Below are 22,733 nucleotides of genomic sequence, written 5' to 3'. Positions count from 1 at the left end.
TCTCCCTCTCCCTTCCTCTCTCTCTAAAATCAATAAAGGAAAAAAAAAATTTTTTTAAGTCATTATGTGAGGTCCTGACCTCCAGGACCTTAGAATGTGATTGCATTTGGAGATGGGGGTCTTTAAAATGGTGATTAAGTTAAAATGAAGTTATAAGAGTGGGCCCTAGTCCCCCAGAATTGATGTCCTTATAAGAAGAGGAGATTAGGGCACAGATATACAGAGGAGCAACCATGTGAGGACACAGGGAGAAGATAGCTGTCGACAAGGAGAGGGGCCTCAGGAGGAAGCAGCCCTGCCCACACCAGGATCTTAGACTCCTAGCTTCCAGCTCTGGGAAGCTGAAGTCATTGTGATTTACACAGAACAGACTGTGTTGTCTTGACTTTGGTGCTGGTTTTATAAGTGTACACAAAACTGATCAAATTTTACAGTTAAATATGTGCAGGATAGTGTACTTTAATCAAACCTCAATAAAACTGAATAAAAATAAAAATATAATAGACTTCATTTTGAATATAAAACTAATGAAGTAAAACATAATAGCTATACAATTTTGCACTTTAGACTTTGTATGTAAATTATAATTATATCCTTATATGGTATACTCTATTACATTATAAACCACACTATTCCTTTATTTTAAAATTTTTCCATTTGCAATTTTTTTGCTTGAGGTCTTATTCATGCCCTTTAAAAACTATTTTATATTTTTTCTTTTGTGTTTTCATTATTGTTTTCCTTGCTTTGGCTGAGTTATTAAATATCTCCATGAATGGTTTTTACTATTTTTATTTCACTATTGGCTGTTATGATTTATGAGTGAAATCTAATTGAGCATGAATATAATTATCAAAATCAGGAAATATATAATAGCTCAGACCAGCATCTTATCCCATCATGAGACTTCAGCGGAATGTCACGTTATGGTTCTCCTATGCCCATGTCCCTATGTTATAAAACTTACCCAGAATGTGAGTGCCAGGTGATTGCTCATTTTAATAATATGTTTATTATAAAACTGTAATAGCATGCTATTAATAATTTCATTATACTTGAGTTACTATTACCAACTGCTCTATATTTAAATCAGAATGCACTCATTTCAATCCTCATCCATGCTCTTATTCTGTCATATCAGTCCTTGCCTTTGGCTTTTTTCCTGATTTGGTTCTAATTTGACAGGTTTCATATGCTTATCTTACAAGTGTCTACTGTTCTGAAAGTGTATCTGTTCCATGTTTGCCAAAAAAATGCCTTTGTCCCCCAGAAGATATGAAGGACATTTTAACTTGTTATACTATGCTCAGATCACAATTCTGTAATCTCCTAGGGGTACGAAAAGTATTTTAATCTACTGTAGCAATTACTATCTGTTAATCAACAGTAATAAGTACAAAACATATAGGTTTTTGGTTTTGCCAGTCAATTAATTAAGATATTTCTACAAGTTCACCCATCATGACACTCTATGCGGTGTTACTGTTATTAGAGTTCATGTGCCCAGTGCTAAATTAAACTTCTCCCCTTTCTAGGTAATTTACTTTCTCTTTTTCCAAGCTTGTTGTTTCTCTCTTGATCCTCAAAATTATGAATTTTACTGGGATATGTGTATTTTATTTTGTTTTCAAACCTCCCCTATATTCAACAAGCCCTTCAATCTAAAAAACTGAGTATGTTTTTTACTTCAAAAAGTTCTTCCATTGTGTCTTGGATTACTACTACTTCTCTTATTGATCCATTTTCACCTGAACTTCTTTTTTATTCATTTATTTTTCAATTTTATTAATTTATTTTTGTTACAGATGTTCCCCCCCCCCGACTCCCTCCTCCCCATCCTACACCCCCACCCCCTAGCATTGTTGTCTATGCACCTGAACTTCTTATAGAGATTTTACATGTACTGGTTTTATTCTATTTCACAGTTCTCAGGTTTCCTTTTATAATATTCATTTCCACTAATAATTTTGCTTATATCATAGATAATTTCCCAATATGGTCTCCTAAGTTAGTATTTAAAATCTTATCTGGATCCTGATGTTAATCACTATCTTGGATGACTTTTTAAGATAATAATTATTTTCACTTCTAATTATTCATATTTTACAGTTCTGTTTTTACATAAGAGCTTCCTATAGTTTTAACTGTAAAATCTTGTTAGCAAGTGGAAAATTCATATTATGGGGTTTCCTTTATGGATTTATAGCAATGGTAAGAGATGAACTAGTTTGGTCTCATTCACTGGAGCCCATTAGTCACTAAAATGCCCACTGATTTGTCATCATGTGCTCGGTATTAATAACAAGGTATGTAAGGGACGTGTCTTCATGCTGTTAGCAGACAATGGGACACCTGGGCACAGGTTGACCTGTAGATAGTAAGCAAGAAGAAATCATTCTCTTTTGAGTTGGATCAGTACTAAAGGGTTTATAAGCCTGCTCTTTTGGTGAAATAAAAGGCCACCAGGTTTATCATATTCTCCCAGATACAGCAAGTGGCTAAAGCCATCCTCTTCCAGGAGACTTGGTGAGGGGATCTGCTTGGATATCTGCTTGCTCATCTGTCAGAGGTGATGGCTAAGAAAACATGCCCAGTCCGCAGAACAAGCTAAGCACTGGAGAAGTTAAGGGTGGTGTTTTTATTGCTGGATAATGGAGGTAGGGTGAGACACATCATCTTTCATTGAGTTCTTAACAGTTCCAAGTCCATGAAGAATCAAAGCTTCCTGCACACAGGAGGTACCTCAAGGGGACAGTGGGGTGGAGTGACAAGCACAGGTGATGTACACATCACCATCTTAGAATCCCCTAGAGTAGACACTAGAGTGTTCCTAATGGGGATTTCTCAAGGACGTGTTCTCATATAAAGATCATCGTGTGAGGCTTTTAGAGTGTATTTGATGTCGGGTAGAAGAGGGGGGAAAAGGTATAGAAGAAACAACATTCATTCCATCTACTTCAAAATTTTCTAGCTGATTCACTTTTTCAATGTGAGTGCTGTGGAAAGGACATAAGCATGGACTGTTAAGATCTTACTTTTTTTTTTTAAGTGTGATATATGTGTCTTAGGCTATGCACACAAACTTCAACAACATCTGAGGTAACATTTCTGTAGCTACTCTGACTTTCCAAATTCCAGTGAACTCCATGGGTTGACATCATGACCTGAGCCCCGTTTTATTCTTCATTCCTTCAAAGGTCTGAGATGTGCAATATAGGGGCACAATTTTGACAGGGCACAGAGGGAACAGTTTCCTGCACTGCAGAGCCTTGAAGTGGATCATGAAAAAGTTCAGGGACAACAGTTTGGGGAAGGCAGGAACGGGTTGGAGCCAGGAGGAGGGAGTCAATGGGGAAAAACAGGGAGACATCTGTAATACTTTCAACAACAACAAAAAATAATAAATACATAAGTTAGAGTGCTCCAAACAATTTTAGAAAGAAAAAGTCAGTGGCAAAAATTGGGCAAAAAGGAGGGCTCTGAAACTGGGGAGGTGAGGTTTGCTTTTCATGTAGCTTTTTGAACTTCAGCTACTGCTTGGAAGTCTTTTATTCATAAAAGAGTGCAATGATTTCAAATTTGTTTGCTGTTAGTTGGTATACATATGGATAATTTTTGGTTTGCATTCCTTTGAGTCATTCTTAGATTTTAGCACTCAATAAAATGCCTTCCTGAAGTTATTTCTTTAAAAATTAAAATAAATGTCTAAATAGATGTATAAATCTGGCAACCCATTTTATATCCTGTGTGTGTGTGTGTGTGTTTTTAAAACTTATTTTTCTTTATTGATTTTAGAGAGAGAAGAAGGGAGAGGGAGAGGGAGAGGGAGACATCGATGAGAGAGAACACTGATTGGCCACCTCCTGCATGCCTCCCACTGGGGATCAGGCCTACAATCTGGGCATATACCCTGACTGGGAATCAAACTGGCGCATGGGTCTCTTGGTGCATGGGTCGATGCTCAACTATTGAGACACCAGCTGGGCACAAATATACTTCTTATTTAATTTGGCAGTTTGATGATATAGTTCCCATTTAATTGCTAAGTTCAAAACTGGACTTTCTCAAGCTTAAAGCACAATGGTGAGAAAGCACTGCTAAGGGTATGTTTTAGTCCTTACAGCAGAATTCTGTATGTTTTAACCTAATCATGTTTAATTCTTTCTGTGCAGTATTATATAGCACAAGACATTTAGAGATATCAGAAGCCTAGGAGAAAACATGCTTAAAATGTAGACAGTAAAATAATTGAGCTAAAAAATGAAGAGTTTAGGTCTATTCTATGTTGAAAGTGAGAAGCACTAATACTGGCAGAAACAGCATGATTTCAAAATACATGCTAAATACTAATTTGTGTCATGGATATTTCATCCCTTCCTCCTCCCCCTCCCCTTAATCTTCTCTCACAGCATGCTCAAGCAGAAGAAGATAATAATTAAGCTCATCTGCATTGTCTTTCACTGTCTTTGGGAATTTATGAAATGAGACAGAAGAATAGGCCCTCAAACGCTCTTTCTAAATTGTGATATGATATTTATGTCTTGTGCATTTAAATAAAAGTGCCTACATCCCTGCTCAAGTGCACAGCTTTCAGTTCGCAATATCAAACCTCGGTTATAGTTTCTCAAGGTGGACAGGATAGAGCTGGGTATGGAAATGCTCACTTATAGAAATTTAACTCCCAGAACTGGTGATGTGCACTTTTTTAATACAAGAGAAAAGGGTTCTATTTTTATCTCAGGTTTTTTTCCAGAAAACCCCTATAGATAGGTTAGAAATTGTAGGACGTTTTGGAGCACCAAAGCATTTACATTAGTCCTATTGACAAATTTAAGTTTTAGATTAGATTTTATATAACTATGCTAATCTTACCAGTGTTAAAGATTCAGACTTTTCTTTGACAAATTTTGGTGTCCTGTTTTTCTAGAGAGTTCAGTTCGTTAAAGCTAAAGATCATGTAATAACTTATATATTATTATAGCCTTTTTAAAAAATAAGTAAAAGCATATCCATTCCTAGAGAAGGGTTCAATGCCTGTGTCTATAATTTGAGCAATCAATTTGTCTCATGAATCAACTCCAGGGTTTCAATGTTCCTTGGCATGCTTTATTGGCTTTGATAATATTTCAGTAGATGCAAACAAGTAACAATGGTAACATTTATCCAAGAATATTAACTAACTAAAGTTGATGTTGTGAAACCTTTGGATAAGATACGTAGGATGTATACAGGCTCAGTGCCAAATATTAGGGAATTGGCTTAGCATTAAATATTTACTAAATTTTCTCCCATAAAATGATGGTTAAAAAGAGATACTAGTAATCCTAGCAGAAATAGGTAATTCATATTGAGAGTAAGCTGACAGAAAAAAATATAGAATATGATCATTATTGCCATGATAAACCATAACCTTTTTTTTTTTTTTACCAACTCCCACCATCATAAGGCAGTAAACAACAAGTATTTACCATACATGTTCGATTCTGTTTTGTTTTTTTTCCCAAATCCAACGGGAATAAAAGTAAAATGTACAAAAGGTAATGCATCCACTATAACTTTAAGAATAGGAATATAGCCATGGGTGGACTAGATACTTTAGAAATTTGTGTAAGATAGGAATTGCATGGGACATGTTAATGGATTAACCAGAGAAAATGGAACCAGTCTCAAGTCCAAGTAAGTATATGCAAATTCAACGTACAAGGGAGATATTCTTGGAGGAGCTCCCCATTCATTGTTTCGTGTACAGAGAGGGTAGGGATGTAATCAGGGTGGTTATTTAATAGATTATTTGTAGAAGAGCTTTACTGGTCCTCTTTTACACTCATCGCTTTTATTTCTCAAATTCAAGCACCTCTTGCCTACACAAAGAATAAACAGTACTCAAAATGCATTGGCTAATCTGCTGTGGAGGGCTCTGTTCCCTGTAGAGGGGTTGGCACTCCAGAGTAGATCAGGCCTTGGTCTGGCACTTGAGAGAGGGTTTCAGCCAATTTGCCCTTCCCCAATGCAGCCAATTCAAACTGAGCTTAGCAATTCGAAGGCCAGCCCAGCTACGAGGTGCTTTGCCAACGTGCCCTGTTTATCGCAAACATCTGATTTACCAGGTAGAAAAGAAAAAAAATGTCAACATTGTATATCAATCAAAAACGTCTGCCTGTTGTAGTGTGAGCACACATTACCAAAACTTTATGTGTGGTAGGCATCACAAAAAATAAGTATAAATACAACACCAAGAAAAATAAACTACTGAATTCAGAAAAACTGTCACCAAGAACCAATTTTTCATTTAATACTTCTTCGAAAACTTGAGGACATACCATGAGCAAAATGAGGTTGCTCTAATGAAGAAACTAAGCAGAAATTTCTAAAGTCATGAGAGAAAAATGCTTCTAGTTACATAAATTATAATTAAAATGTAAAAACCACTAGTCTATATTACAAATTTAAGAAGACTCATAAAATTGGAACAAATTAAATGTATGAAACAGGTGAGAAAAGTTAGAAAGCAAAACAATTTAGGAATAGCAATATACAGTTTAAGGATTTGCCAAAACAGAATAAATAACATATGGGGGAAGATAAACTATTATGGCTAAACTATTATTTTAAATTAAAGTTACATTTTTAAGTGGTGAAGAAATACGAGTCTTCAGCATGCTGAAGGGCATACTCAACAACAAGCAACATGAATTAATTAGCTCCATATAGAGGGCCAATGACAAAGTGAAGCTCCTAAAGCTTCTCAGAAGGAAAGAAATAAAAAGTTACCTTCAAAAGAGTAAAAAGTAGCCTGAAAATATTGGCAATATTTATTCCTGAAGGCAAAGAAATGTTATCTCAATTTCAGAAGGAGGGTAATTTTCAAGATGGAATTTCACATCAAACCAAATTATCACTCTTAAGAAACACAATTTCAGACATAAAAGGCTTAGAAAATGTATTTGTTATTGAAAGTTGGGTATTGAAGTCTCCTACCATTATTGTATTGCTTTCTATGTCTCCTTTCAGTTCTGTCAATGTTTGCCTGATATATTTAGGTGCTCTAATGTTGGGTGCATATATATTTAAAATTGTTATAGTTTTCTGTTGTATTGATGCTTTTATCATTATATAATTTCCTTCTTTGTCTCTTAATGGATAGAACATCAAAACAGAAGATCCATAAAGAAACTGAGGTCGTGAACACTATAGACCAAATGGACCCAACAAATACGAAGTAACATTCCACTCGACAGCAGCAGAATACACATTTTCCTCAAGGGCATACAAAATTTCCCCACTGTAAATCATGTGTTAGGTCAAAAAATTAAGTCTTAACAAATTTAAGAAGATGTAAATCATACCAGGAATACTTTTGCCACCTTGAATAAAAGTTTAAATCAATAGAATAAAAACGGAAAAACATTACAAATATATGGAAATTAAAAAATAAACTCTTAAATAGCCATGAGGTCAGAGAGAAAATAGAAAAGCAAATTAGAAAAAAAAGCACTCAAGAAATAGAAAATGGAAAGAGAATATACCAAAATTGATGGGATACAGCAAAAGCACTAAGAAGAATTTTTACTGTAATAAAACTATATTTAAAAAAAGAAAAAATATCAAATAAACAACCTAAATTTCCACTTCAAGGACCTATAATAAGACTAAATTAAGCACAAAATTAACAGAAGGATGGAAATAATACAAATTAAAGTACATATATAGAAAATAGAGAAAAAATTCAACAAAGCTAAGAGTTGATTTTTTGAAAATATAAAAAAATTTGCAACCACTTAGTAGGACTAACTAAGAAAAAAAAAAAAGAAGAAGACTCAAATAAATAAAATCAGAAATAAAAGAGGAACCATTATAATTAATGCCACAGAAACAGAAAGGATCATAAGAGACAACTATGAACAATTATATGCCAACAAACTAGATAAGAAGAAGAAATAAATTCCTAGAAACATACAATGTAGCAAGACTGAATAATAAAAAATATAAAGTCTGAATAGATCTATAACTAGTATGGAAATTGATTCTGTAATCAAACACTTCCCAAGGAAAAAATCCCAGGATCACATGGGTTTACTGGTGATTTCTACCAAGATTTTAAAGAAGAACTAAGCAGTGCTTCTCAAACTCTTCCCAAACTCATTCTAAGAGGTCAGCATTATTTGACTCTAATTCCAAAATCAGAGGGGGACACTTACAAAGAGAAAAAAAAACACGATACGCCAATATCCCTGATAAATAAACATGCAAAAATCCTCACCAAAATACTAGCAAACTGAACCCAAGAGCACATTACAAGAATTATATGATAATGTGGGATTTAATCCTAGGATATAAGGATGGTTCAACACATGCAAATAAATAAATGTGATTGATACACCTCATTAACAGAATAGAGAATAAAAATCCCCAAATCATCTCAATAGATTCAGAAAAAGCATTTGACAAAATTTAACATCTTTTCATGATAACAACTTGACATCCTGGGTACAAAAGAAAGGTATTTTGACATAATAAAGACCATATATGGCAAGCCCACAGTGAGCATCATATTCAACAGTGAAAAAATTGCAAACTTTTCATCTAGGATCAGGAGAAAGGCAAAGAAGCACACGCTCACCACTTCTACTCAGCACAGTACTAGAAGCTCTAGCCAGCGCAATTAGCCAATTAAAAAAAAAGCATCCAAATCACAAAGAAGAAGTAAAACTGTCCATGTTTGCAGATGGCATGGCGTTATATATAGAAAACTATAAATGCTCCACCAAAACATTGTTAGAACTAACTTAAAAATTCAATTTGAAAGATACAGCTTAACATACAAAAATCACATACAGTTCTAAATACCTATAATAAACTATCTGAAAAGGAATTAAGATAAAATCAATTACAATAGCATAAAAATTAATGAAATATTTAGAAATAAACTTAACTAAGGAGGTAAAAGACATAACAAATAATATACAAATGTTGATGAAAGAAATTTATAAAGATGCAAACATCCTGTGTTTATAAATTAAAAGAATAAATACAGGGTGGGGCTAAATTAGGTTTACAGTTGTTCATATGAAAATAATACACTAATTAATAAATAATAATTCAAGAATAAATTCTGTTTTATGTACTCCCAACTGAAAACTTATTTTGCCCCACCCTATATTGTTATAATGCCCACAGTACTCAAATCAATCTGAAGATTCAATGTAGTCGCTATAAAAATCCTCATGGCGTTTTGTTTTTTACAGAAATAGAAAAAGAAACAATCCTTAAATTCCTATGGAACCACAAAAGACCATAATAGTTAAATAAATCTTGAGAAAGAAAAACAAAGCTAGAGGCATCATGCTTCCTGATTTCAAAATATAGTACAAATCTACAGTAAACAAATAGTCTGATATTGGGATAAAGACAGACACATAGATCAGTGGAACAGGACAGAAAGCCTAGAAATAAACCCAGATTATATAGTCAACCATCTTTGACAAGGGTTCCAGGAACACACAATGGGAAAGGACAGCGTCTTCAACAATGGTGCTGGGAAAACTGGGTATACACATGCAAAGACGAACATTAAGCCCTTATCTTACACCATGCACAAAAGTCAATTCAAAGCGGAATAAAGACTTACAGATAAGACCTGAAACTTTAAAATTCATAGAAGAAAACATATGTAAAAATCTTCACGACATATGCCTTGGCAATGATATCATGGATATGGCATTAAAATCATAGGCAACAAAAGAAAAAATAGACAAGAGGGATTACATCAAACTAAAAGCTCCTGCACAGCAAAATAAATGATCGATAGAGTAAAAAGGCAACCTATGGAGTGGAAAGAAATATCAGCAAACCATATATCTGATAAGATGTTAATTTCCAAAATGTACAAGGAACTCCGACAACTCAATAAAAAACAATAACAAACTCATAAATGAGCTAAGGACTTGAACGGACATTTCTTCAAAGAAGACTTACAAATAATAATATATGAAAAAATACTCGACATCACTAAGGTAAATGCAACTACAACCAAAACACAATATTTATTTATTTATTTATTTATTTATTTATTTATTTATTTATTTATTTTTGTTACAGATGTTTCTCCTTTTTCCCCCATTGACACCCTCCGCCCTCCCTCCCGACCCTGTCCCCAGCTTTGTTGTCCATGTCCATTGGTTATGCATACATGCATGTAAGTTCTGTGGTTTACCAACAAAAACACAATATCACCTAACACCCATTAGAAAGACTCATCAAAATTGTGAGGATGTGGAGAAAAAGAAAACATCGTACACTGTTAGCGAAAATGCAAAAGGGTTCAGCTAAGAAGGAAAATGGTATAGAGATTCTTTTAAAAATCAGAAGTAAAATTATCGTATGACTCAGCAACCCCAATTCTGGATATTTATAAAAATAAAAATAAAAAAAGAAATCAAGATCCCAAAGAGATAGCTTACTCCCATGTTCACGGCAACATTACTAGCCAAAACATGGACATAACTTAAATGCCCATCAATGGATGAATAAAGAAAATGTGGTCTATACATACAATGAAATACTATAAAACCTTATAAAGGAGGAAGCCTTTTGCAACAATATGGATGAAGCTTGAGGACATCATGCTAAGTGAACTAAGCCAGTCCCAGAATGACAAATACTGTGTGATTCCACCTATATGAGGTATTTGAAATAGTCAAGTTCATAGAATCTAAGAGGGAAGGGGTGGCGGCCAGGAGCTGTGAGGAGGGGAAATGGACAGTTACTGATGAAAGGCATAAAGCTTCAGTTAAGTAGTGTGAACAGGTTCTAGGGATCCTCTCTACAACACTGTACCTACATTCAAAATGCTGTATTGTTCACTTAAAATTTTTTGTTTAGTGTATATCTCACGCCCTGGCCAGCTTGGCTCAGCGGTTAGAGTTTAGGCTGGAGGACCAAAGTGTCTCGGGTTTGATTCCAGTCAAGGGAAGTGCTTATCTCTTGCTGCCTTTAGGATTCTCTCTTTGTCTTTAATTTTTGGCATTTTAATTACTATGTGTCTTGGTGTGGGCCTGTTTGTGTTCTTCTTACTTGGGCTCTCTGTGCTTCTTGGACTTGAATGCCTTCTTCCTTCCCCAAGTTAGGAAAGTTTTCTGTCACTGTTTCTTCAAATATATTCTCTAACCCTTGCCCATTTTCTTCCTCTTCGGGGGCTCCTATGATGCGAATGTTATTACATTTCCAGTTGTCTCATAGTTCTCTTAAGCTGTCTTCCTATTTTTTAATTGTTTTTTTCTTTTGACTTTCTGATTGGTTGATTTTTTTCTACCCTTGTCTTGTAATTCACTGATTCGGTCCTCAGCTTCCTCTACTCTGCTGTTTAGTCCTTCTGCGATGTCATTCTTCATTTCCACTTGGTTGGTTTTCAATGTTTCTATATGTTTACTCATGGTACTGATGTCCTTACTCATGCTGTTGAGCTTCCTCAAGATCATGGCTCTGAACTCTACCTCTGATAATTTACTTAACTGCATTTGGTTTATCTCATCTTCGATAGAGTTCTCTTGTTCTCTCTTTGGGATTTGTTTCTTTGTTTCACCATTCTAGCTATCTCAGTGAGTTTTGGAGCCTTCCAAATTTGCCCTGTGGGTATTGGTGTTCTGCTGTTTGCGGCTCCCTCTTCTGGGTTCAGATGAGCCTGGGTGGGTCCACTTTAAACACCACTGTCAAGTCTTACTTTCCTGGGTAGATTTGCAAGCCTAGGAAAGATTCAGTTATCCTCTAGCTTTTTCTGGTTGCTAGTAGTCTCAGTTACTCAGTGCCTTGGAATGTAGCTCTGGTGTTCTGCATAAGAGGATTTCCAGAGGGTGGGATAGATGCTGGTTGTTAATGAGCCTCAATTTGCATTTCTTTGTCTCACTTGGGAAAGGCTGAATCTCTGATTGGGGGAGCTGCTGCTTTTTCCCCCGCAGCCCAGGGTATGAGCACACTAGCCACCATCCTTTGTGGCCACAACTCAGCAAAAACTCTGAGTGCCCTGCATATCCTGGGTGTCCCCACAGAGTTCCAGCCCAGTCTGCCTTCCCTCTGCCATAGACCCCAGGTGAGTGGCTGTGGCTATTTTAGTGCTCTGTCCCAGCTCTCTGCGCTGTGGAGCGGGCTTGGTCTTTATTCCCCATGGGCGCTGCCCACAGTTAAGACTGCTGCTGTCTGTGGGCTCCTAGCCTGCCACCCTCTCGCGCCTCCACAAATCCTACCAGTGTCCTTGGTTACATGGTCCTGTCCTGCTGCTTTTCTGTTGCTTTTTTTTTTTGAGGATTTGTCTTTATTTTAGTTGTAATTCCCATTTGGTCCTAGGAGGTCATCTGTGTGGCTTCCATTCACTCCACCTTTATTTTTACCTTCATCCTCTATGTCTATCTTGTATGCAGCTGGGTAGCACAGGCCTCTCTGGTGCCCCCAAATCCTGAAATTCCCTTTGGTAACTGGATCACACAGTCCTGCTGTGTCACACAGGCCTCTCTGGTGCCCCAGCACCCCGTAAGTCCCATGGGTGGGCTGCTGGATCTCACCAGTCCCTCTTGGTCTCCGGCTTTTCACTGCTCTGGTGGGCTGCTGAGTTGCACAGGCTTCTCTGGTGCCCCAGGACCCCATAGGACCCATGGTCATCTGAATTGCACCAGTCTCTCATGGGCTCTGGCTTTCCACTGCTCTAGTGAGCTGCTGGACCGCACAGGCCTCTGTGGAGCCCCAGGTCCTGCTGCTGGTGGCTGGGGAGTGCTGCTGCCCCGTGGGGCTCAACTCCTGCTCAGCTTTTGCTGTAGTTTTGGGGGATGTGTCTCAGCTGCTGGTCTGTGTTTTTGTTGCCTGGGAATGGATGTCTGCTCCCCAGCCTCTGTTGTTGTGGGTATATCTCGAGTCTGATCAGGCTGCTACTATGGGGGATGGTGCTGGGCTCCTGGTTGTCCATGGCTTCCACAACTGGCACCTTGGGAGCTCCACTACTGTGCACTGGTCTGTGTTGACACAGGGTGTCCACTGGTCCAATGGTGCCAGGTGCACTGGTGGGCTCAGGTTGCTGGGCCCTAGCCACTCCCACTGCCTCCTCCCAGGGAAGACCCGGAATCTTCCAAACTGGTGGGACCTCCCCGCGGGCAGGGAGAAGTGCCCTGAAGAGCTGCTTACCGCAGTTGCAGGCTGCTCCGTCCACAGCACAGGAACCTTCTGCTCCATGTCTCTGCACTGCACGAGTTTGGTCATCCACCTTCACGTCCACTCACACTCTCTCACACACTAGCTCACTCTATCACACACTCATCGTCCCTCCAGTCCTGCCCACCGCCATCTTCCTCCTAGTTCTGGATTCTATTTTCACTTAGAATCCAATTTTACTTTACATATTAAGTTTTATACCCACATTTGTTTATATTTTGTAATTCAAAGAAGTAATCATCACAATAAGAAAAGAAACCTATGATGCCCCCCTGAGGTTTTACCATTAGATACCCTGATTCCTAAGGTCCTCTAGTACCTACTGTCTCTGGAGGTTGTCAAGATGTAAGTGAGGAGAGGGAGGAGATGGGGGAATTTAAATTGTCTCTGGAGACTTTTCTGAAAGATGGTAAAAGTGAAGCAATGCCAACCACTGTTCATACAAACCAAGGGCAATGCACTTTTGCGATGAAGGTTTGGGGACCATAGACCCACTCCCCAGGAAAACAAGTTAAAGAGTAGAATTTATTTTAAAAAATCATATGAAGTCTTTGGATCTGTGCTCAAGGAACCTCTCTCCCTAGCCCATCTCGGATTGGAGGCTCGGAGGTTTTGCCCAGGAAGAAGCAAATGCTAAGTACAGAGAACCCCAGGGCTTGCTATGAAGGAAGGCTTTATTTAGAACAAACAGCAGAAAACTATCCAAAAATACAATGAATCCCCACCTTTTTTCCAAACCAAAACCTGTGCTAAATGGGTAAAATTATTCTTATGAAGTGAATGTCTGTATCCACTCAAGTCATATGTTGAGGCCCTAACAATTTTGGTGGCGGTGTTAAAAGAAGAGGCCATTGGGAGGTTGTTAGCGCTGGATGAGGACATGAGGGTGGCCCCCAGGAGGGGATTAGCATTCCTGGAAGAGTCATTTGCGAGCTTACTGTCTCTCCCTGCCATGTGAGGAGACAGCAAGGAGGTGACAGTGTGCAACCCTGGAAGAGAGTTCTCATCAGAACCTGAGCATGAAGCACCTTGACCCCAGACTTTCAGCCTCTCAGCTGTAAACACTGAGTGTCTATTGTTTAAGGCACCTAGTGTATGGGATTCCCTTACCACAGACTAAGCTGATGAAGTTCAAAATCTAAGAAGAAGATTTTAATAGTTTTAGGGAAATGTGGAAAATAAGAATCCATGGACATCATTTTGAAATAAATATTAATATTTGTTGAACTTTTCTCAATTCAAGTATGACAAAAGAGAAATACAACAAAGGGAGCTCCCAAAAAGGGTAGAGAATTAGGAGAGAATCTATCACAAAAAGCATAAATTTAAAAATTTAAACAGCATCTGTTTGCACTATCTCAGAAATGGAGGAAAGTATTGTGGGCTCTAGGAAACAGAAAAGGATAAGTTAGCTACAAGAGTATCGGCTGAGATGAAGAGACTTGATTGTCAAAAGAATGAGGGGAGCCCAGCCTGAGAGGCTCAGTGGATTGAGCATCGTCCCATGGACTGAGAGGTCCCTCTTCAATTCCAGGTCAGGGCACATGCCCAGGTTGTAGACTCAATTCCCAGTAGGGGGCATGCAAGAGGCAGCTGATGGATGTTTCTCTCTCACATCGATGTTTCTCTTTCTCTCTCTCCCTTCCTCTCTCTCTAAAAAATCAATAAAAAATTTAAAAAATATTTAAAAAACAACAACAAAGAATGGGGGGGGGAGATAAAGCGTAACTCAAAATGGCATTAAGCTGAAAAGAGATTAATTTGTCTTGCAGAGACTCAAATCAGTGACAGGAATATATCTACATTTGGAAGTTTTTAGGCTATATAAAGCAAAAGAAAAAAAAAATGAAGAAAACTCTTAGACTAGACAAGAACCTGGATCTATAAAGAAAACAACCTAAAAAGCAGACCTCCTTGCACTGTGGGGCCTACATTTACAGGAAAAATGCCCCCTTTCCAAGGCAAAATAAACCAGTAAGTAAGTGCTTGCATATGAACATGAATATATAACTTTTAAAAATTGTGCAGGTTATATGTTTATAAAGAAGTTGTAACAAAAATATTTTATAAAAACAATTGCTTCCATCTTAAAATCAGAGTTAATCTTAATACATTTCTAACTTACACATTCATTTTATACTGCAGGAATTTCCATTAAAAACAATGGATAGTTAACAATCTTACCATTATTGGCAAACCCTGTCTTGATGGGCATCTAGGTTTTGCTCAAGTTCATTGTCTTTGCCATTCTTCTCACTACTAGGTCACCAGCACGACACGTTCTGTTTTCTTTCGATGCCTGGCGCCCTTTGTCAGGATCAAGTGCAATCCACTCAGCAGCAGCTGTGTCCTGCATGCAGCCGTTTCTGTTCCCTGGTAATTGGGGCTGGTTCCAGATGGTGGTGTTAATTACTGATTTCAATTGCATTTTGACTAATAGCAGTTCACATTATACAAATTTCATTCTCTAATGAATCGACAGACAAATATATTCAGTCCATGTTATGCAATTGGACTCTAAATTATAGCCTGTGTTACCAACTAAGAGAGAAACCTTCTTTTCTCTCTGCTACTTTAAGACAGTTATCAGTACCCTCAAATTTAAAAATAAAAGTTTTATTTCAGTTTCTTCCCCCAAAATTTTTAGTTGATTAGATATAAACCATGAAATGGGATTGGTAGAATTATGAAGGCAAATAATTGCAAATCCTGAATTACAGAAGCAATTCAGAAGTTCATTATGTAAATTGAAATAATATATTTTATAAAATATAGTAAAACCTACTTAAAACTATAAATGTTTTTATATTTGACTTATAATATATTTACACTATACCATGAACTATATTTAAAAACTATGTAAAAACTATTCAAACTATATTGAATAATATAATAGGCCACATAGGTATGCTATGTCTAGACTCATTCTGAAAAACCTATCTGAAGTTATAGTTTAGTTAGCTGAGGGATAAATCAGTTTTGTTGTGGTTGTTCTTGCTGTTGCTTTGTTCATTGGTTGGTTGATTTTAGGGGCCTTATGATACTAAATTGTGATGGCGAGCACTTTAAACAAACTCCAGATAAGTTTAGTCATAATAATTGTCAACATCTACAGAACTTCTGCTTTGAGAAAGCTCTTGTTCAAAGCATTTGAGAAAGGTTAACTCATTCGCTCTTCGAATCAGCTCTTTATAACAATGAAAATATTATTAAAATAAAACAAAATATTTAAATCCATAGTGCCACGATGAATAATTTCACCATTAAGATCACCGAGGAAAATCACGTTATATATCAGCAGGCTGTGGATAGGATATAAGTATCAGTGTGAAAGTGTCTCCAAATTTTATACAAATTCACTAGATACAATTTTATTTCCTGCATTAAAACTTAGAGTAATATAAATGTTAATGTATATGAATATGAATATCCAGGCATTAGCTCTTGAAATCCACTGGAGAAAAAAATATATATGGAAAGAATATCAGAGACAAAAGAAAACAGCAAGAAGGTATTAAAATATAAAATACACAATAAGTTTGCAAATTACAACAAAATATTGCTCGTATTATAATAGATGCAACTAGATTGAATACACTTATTGAAATAAAACTCTAAAATTTTTTTCTAGAAAAAAAATATGGAGTCTATATTTCAATGTGCTAGTAATGAGTAAGGGGAAACAGATTTAAAACCACAGTGGCCAAGAGACATATGAAGAAATGTTCAATGTTACTAATCATTGGAGAGATGCAAATTAAAACAACTATGAGGTATCACCTCACACCTGCCAGAATGGCCACCATCAACAAATCATCAAATAACAAGTGTTGGAGAGCGTGTGGAGAAAAGGGGACTCTAGTACACTGCTGGTGGGAATGCAAACTGGTGCAGTCACTATAGAAAACAATATGATGTTTCCTCGAAATTTAAGAATTGAACTGCCTTTTGACCCAGTGATCCCACTTCTAGGAATATATCCTAAGAAGCCTTAAACACCAATCAGAAAGAATATATGTACCCCTATGTTCATAGCAGCACTATTTACAATGGCTAAGATCTGGAAACAGCCCAAGTGTCTATCAGTAGATGAGTGAATAAAAAATCTGTGGTACATATACACAATGGAGTACTATGCAGATGTAAGAAAGAAAGCTCTCATATCCTTTGAGATGATATGGAAGGACCTGGAGAGTACTACGCTAAGCGAAATAAGCCAATCAGAGAAAAACAATACCACATGATCTCACTTATTTGTGGAATATAATGAACAAAACAAGCTGATGAACAAAATAGACCCAGAGACATAGAAAGGAGTATGGTTCAGACTGAAAAACTTCAGAGGAGAGGGACGTGGGGGAGGGATGAGATAAACCAAAGAACTTATATAAACGTATGGGTAACCAATGGACATAGACAACAATGCTTGGAGGATTTGGGGAGTGGGATAAGGAGGAGGGTGTCTGGGGGGGGAAGGAGAAACATCTGTAACAAAAATAAATTAATAACAATAATAATAATAACAGAATCAATACAATTGCTCAAGAAAGAATGAATATTTAGGTATAAATCTAACAAAACATGTTAAGAAATAATATGAAGAAAACGCAAATGCTTATGAAAGAAATTTAAAAATATCTCAATAGTTTGGCCGGTATAGTTCAGTGGTTTAGTGTCGACCCATACACTAAGAGGTCACCGGTTCGATTCCCGGTCAGAGCACATGCCCAGGTTGTGGGCCTGACCCCAGTTGGGGGGCATGCAGGAGGCGGCCAACCTATGTTCTCTCTCATCAATGTTTCTATCTCTCTCTCTCTCTCTCATATCAATAAAAGAAAAACAAATTTTTTTAAATCTCAATAAATAAAGAGGCTTATGACATTCATGAGTCAGAAGACTCAAAATAATAAAGATGCCAGTTCTTTTGCAATTGACATACAGTTTTAATGTAGTTCTTATTAAATTTCAAACAAAATGTTTATAGATATAGATAAGCTTACTCTAAAAATTATATGAAAAGACAAAGAGGCTGGTATAGAAAAAACACTTTTGCAAAAGAGGAATAAAGTAGGGAGGTTCACAGTACCCTGTTTTAAATCTCACTACATAACTGCACACTCAAGCCATTTTTGCATTAGCAGAGGAACAGCAGCATGCATTATAAGAACATTACAAAGAATCCAAAAGTAGACACATTCAGTGATGGCCAATCAATTTCTTTTTTCCATCAGCTGATCTTTAGAAAATGTGCAAAAGCATTTCAATGGAGATAAAATAATATTTTTTAACAAATGGTGCTGAAGCAATTGGAAATGCATATGTTGAAAATGAGTGTCAACCCTAACTCTACATCTTTAAATGATATTAATTCAAATGGATCATAGATTTAATATTAAAGCTTAAAATATAAAACTCTGGGAAGAAAATATAGGAGGCCATCTTAAGGATTTAGGAATAGAATTCTTAAAAATGGTACCAAAAACATAATGCATAAAAGAAAGAATCCCAATAAGTTGGAATTCACCAAAATTTTTAAAAAATTGTTCTGTAAAAGTTCATAAGATGAAATGACAATATGAAGAGCAGGAGAAACTACTTGCAAGCCATATAGATGACAAAGAACCATCTTCAGAAAATGAGAAGAACTCCCAAAACTTAACAGTAATCAACAAATAATAAATAATAGAAAATAGGCAAAAGGTATGAACTGACACTTCGGCAAGAGGGATATGTGGATCATGCATGAAAATACAAAAAGATGTATAACTTCATTATCCATTAGAAAAATGCAGATGAAAACCAAAATTGAATTTTTCATACATTGCTTGCAAGAACATAAGATGGCATGGACACTCTGGAAAATAGTTTCTTATAGATTAGACATATATTTACCATAAGATTAAACAATCAACCTCCTATGCATTTATCCTAGAGTAATGAAAACTTATGTTGACATAAAAATCAGTACACATAACTTTCATATCAGATTTATTTAAAATAGCCTTAAACTGGAAAAAAATCAAATGTCCTTCCAAGGGTGAAGAGCTAAACAGACTTCTTATATTCATATGACAGAGTACTACTCAGCAATGAAAAGGAATAAACCATTAATATAAACATTACGCCATATTTACAGTATTTGCAGGTTAAGTTATTTCTATCTGTGACTTGATGCCTTTGATAAATTCTCAGCCATTAATATTTTTATTATTGGTCTTATTTTTGTATTATCACATTATAATGCTATCATTTTATAGAGATATTTCTTTGGAAAAATTATCAATTATCATTTATTATCACTATTATTGTTATATTATGCATAAAGTAATATAAATTAACAATTCAATTAATATTGTATATGCACTGTTACCATTTATTAATAATGCATTTATTGTTTCATATATAGTCAATTATGGTTTAGGTTTAACCATGTATATGTTTTTTTACATTTTATACCTTTCTACATTCCCCACCTAACAACTGGAATAATTTTCCATCAGCTTGAAGAAAAGAATATAATACTTCTTTTCCTTCATATTTATTGGTGACATTTTACCTTTTCTTCTTTTCTGAATGTAGCTTATTGTGCCTTCATTTTTGAAGGACAGTTTACTGGGGATAGAATACTTGGTTGGCAGTTGTCTTGGGGTTTGTTTGTTTGTTTGTTTGTTTGTTTGTTTGTTTTGGCATATCAGCAATACCATGTCAATATTTTCCTTGCTCCTTCTGAGGTCATTTTCTTTCTACTTCCACGTAAGATTTTTATCCTATCCTTTATGTGCTGGTTATTAGCTAGTTGTCTTTTTGCTCCAAACACTGCCATCCCTACCTCTGCTTTACGATGCAAGGGCTGGGATTCTGTAACCACATTTCCCTTTTCCAGATGGATCCATTATGTCTGCACAGAAAGAGCGTTTGAGAAGACTAAAGGCAAAGGAAATGAGTGAGATTTGCTCCTCCCAGTTCTTTCAGAGTTTCTGTCAGCATCACCCAGACACCCTTCTTCACCCTTGATGCCAGCAGGTGTTCCATTTCTCAGTTTTCTCTGACACTAGACTGGCCTTAACACATCCCTTGGAAAACATCCTGTATGGTGCCTCTTCCTCCTAAGTCTGCGACCCATCCTTGCACAAGTCTTCAGATGCCTGGGTTCCAGCTATTTGGAGACTCTCCGCCAACTTTCTACATTCTCATAATTCCAACCTTTTCTCCAATCCCCCCACCCCCATAATCCCCAAGCTACTTCCTGAAGTCACTGCCTCTGTGCTTCATTAGGGTTCCAGGCTTGCCTTTTCAGTTTTCCACACCTATTTACCCAGTTAACTACAATGTTAGTAAATTTTCTCAATTAAACTAATTCAGCCCTGACCGATTTTTGTTTTCCAGCAATATAATGTGCCCAGGTATGGTTTTCTTTGTATTATTATTTCTCCTACTAAGAGCACTAATGTTCCCTGACAGTTTTGAATTGTATATTTGTGGAATGGACACAAGTTTTATTTTCCACATGTTTACTTTGCAAAATATTTATTTAAATATTATGAAATCGGATACATTTTCAATTGATTTATTTAGTTATAAGCAGAAAATCAATGTATCATAATAATAAAATAAAAATAATCTTCTAAGATATGTATATATAAGTATTATTGCTGTTATGAAGTACTTTGGCTAGAACAATATTTTTAAAATAGTTACTATCCTTGTCTTGTTCTGACTTTAATGGACTACTTCAGTTATAATTAATTATATTCTCATGGCTTTCCATGGGTCCAATCAAGTTAAGGCAGTGTTTTTCTTCTCTTAGCTTACTAAGAAGTAGAATCTATTCCATTATTAAATTTCCTACCATACACCATATTTCACTTCCTGTCACGTTCTTTGTATATACTGCTATTCAGTTGGCTATTACTGTTTCGTATGCTCTAAATTTCATTAAAAAGCAAAATTGTCATCTATAGATACATGGAGTGTTTGTGGGGGGTGTGTGTGATATACACATTAAGTATTGTTAGCAGTGTTATATAAACCACTAAAACTAAACCTGCAAACTTTCCCTCTCTATGTTGTTTCCTTAAAGTTTCATACACTTTAAACATAAAGCAATCTCAGTCAAAGATCTCTTTGGGTTACACATTTTTGTTCTCTTTTACACTTTGTGATTATTGTTAATTTATTCAATATGTATATTATGCCAGAAATAATTTGGATATTTAATTTTTGAAAAATGTTGTTCATTTTTACTTAGATTTCCCAATACATTAGTGTAAAGTTGTCTACAGTAGTCCCTCATAATTTGAAATTTTTTAGTTTATGGCTACATCTTCCAAAATGTTACTATTAAGGCTTATTTCTATGTTCCTTCATTTCATGAAAGATCACCAAAGAACTGTGTATTTTATTGCAAAAACCAATCCCTTAATATTTTAAATTATTTCATTCACAAATTTCTGCTTTTTTATCTTAAAGTCATTCCTTTTATTTTATTTGCTGCTATTATTTTCTTAAAATCTTCTACCTAATATTTTTTCTTATTATTTTGAGTATTCTGGTCTTTTATTTCTAGATTTTCTGCATTTTACCACTACTTCAAGGTTAATAAAGAGAATGTCATTAAAATAAATTAAAAGTGTTTTGGGATTTATTGCTATATTTTATTCTTAATATTTGGTTAATTTAATTATTATCAAAATAACTAGAGAGTTTATTTTCTGTTTTAATTAATTATTTTATATTTTCTTAGCAGCCTGGTATGTACCACATTTTAAAAAATTAAAATTGGCCTGGTCGGTGTGGCTCACTGGTTGAGTGTCGACCCATGCACCAAGAGGTCACTGATTTGATTCCCAGTCAGGGCACATGCCCAGGTTGTGGGCCGGATCCCCAGTGGGGGACACGCAGGAGGTGGCCAACTGATGTTCTCTCTCATCGATGTTTCTATCTCTCTCTTCCTCTCCCTTTCTCTCTCTCTAAAATCAATATAGAAAAAATATTTTAAAAAGTTAAAATTGATACTTACCTGGCAGAGGAGATACCATGATCATGAAGGTGGTTTTCCCAGGGCAAGGTTTATCCACTGCACTCCAGATGTTCTGACCCCTGCGATTTCCCAAACGTGGGAAACGCAACTGCATAATTTGCGGTAGTGGGGAACTGCGTTCACGCTTTCCCCTGAAAAATAAATAAATAATAAAAGTTAAAATTGTATTTTATTATCTTCTAACATTTTGATGCCAATTCAACATTGTCATAAATATTCATGTGTTTTCAAAACATAACATCAATACAAAAAAAGAAATACAGGAAAAATATTACAAATTCTCTTGAGTTTACAAATTTGAAAAATCAATTTTTTAATATTTAAAGAAAATTGCACTTCAGCTTTCCCAGAATTTGTTTTATCTCCCATTTACATTGTCCAATATTTTCAAAACAAAAGTAAACTTGGTGCTATAGAAAGCATGTTTTTGATTCCACCCTGCCACCCCCAATTTTAATGGTAATGCATTTAGCACAGCATTTTCAAACAGCATTCCTTA

General features: G+C 36.0%; 1 non-coding gene across 1 annotated transcript; it reads left to right on the top strand.

The window, feature by feature from the left end:
* The first annotated feature begins 22,205 nt into the window (after positions 1-22,205).
* LOC118622144 lies at positions 22,206-22,368 on the top strand. The gene has a single exon (XR_004957965.1). It is a non-coding gene; the product is annotated as a U1 spliceosomal RNA (small nuclear RNA).
* Positions 22,369-22,733: the final 365 nt, after the last annotated feature.

Source organism: Molossus molossus, unplaced genomic scaffold, assembly GCF_014108415.1.
Source record: "Molossus molossus isolate mMolMol1 unplaced genomic scaffold, mMolMol1.p scaffold_m16_p_1, whole genome shotgun sequence".
Taxonomy (NCBI): domain Eukaryota; kingdom Metazoa; phylum Chordata; class Mammalia; order Chiroptera; family Molossidae; genus Molossus; species Molossus molossus.
The sequence above is the reverse complement of the archived record's forward strand: the minus strand, read 5'-3'. Positions and strand labels throughout refer to the sequence as shown.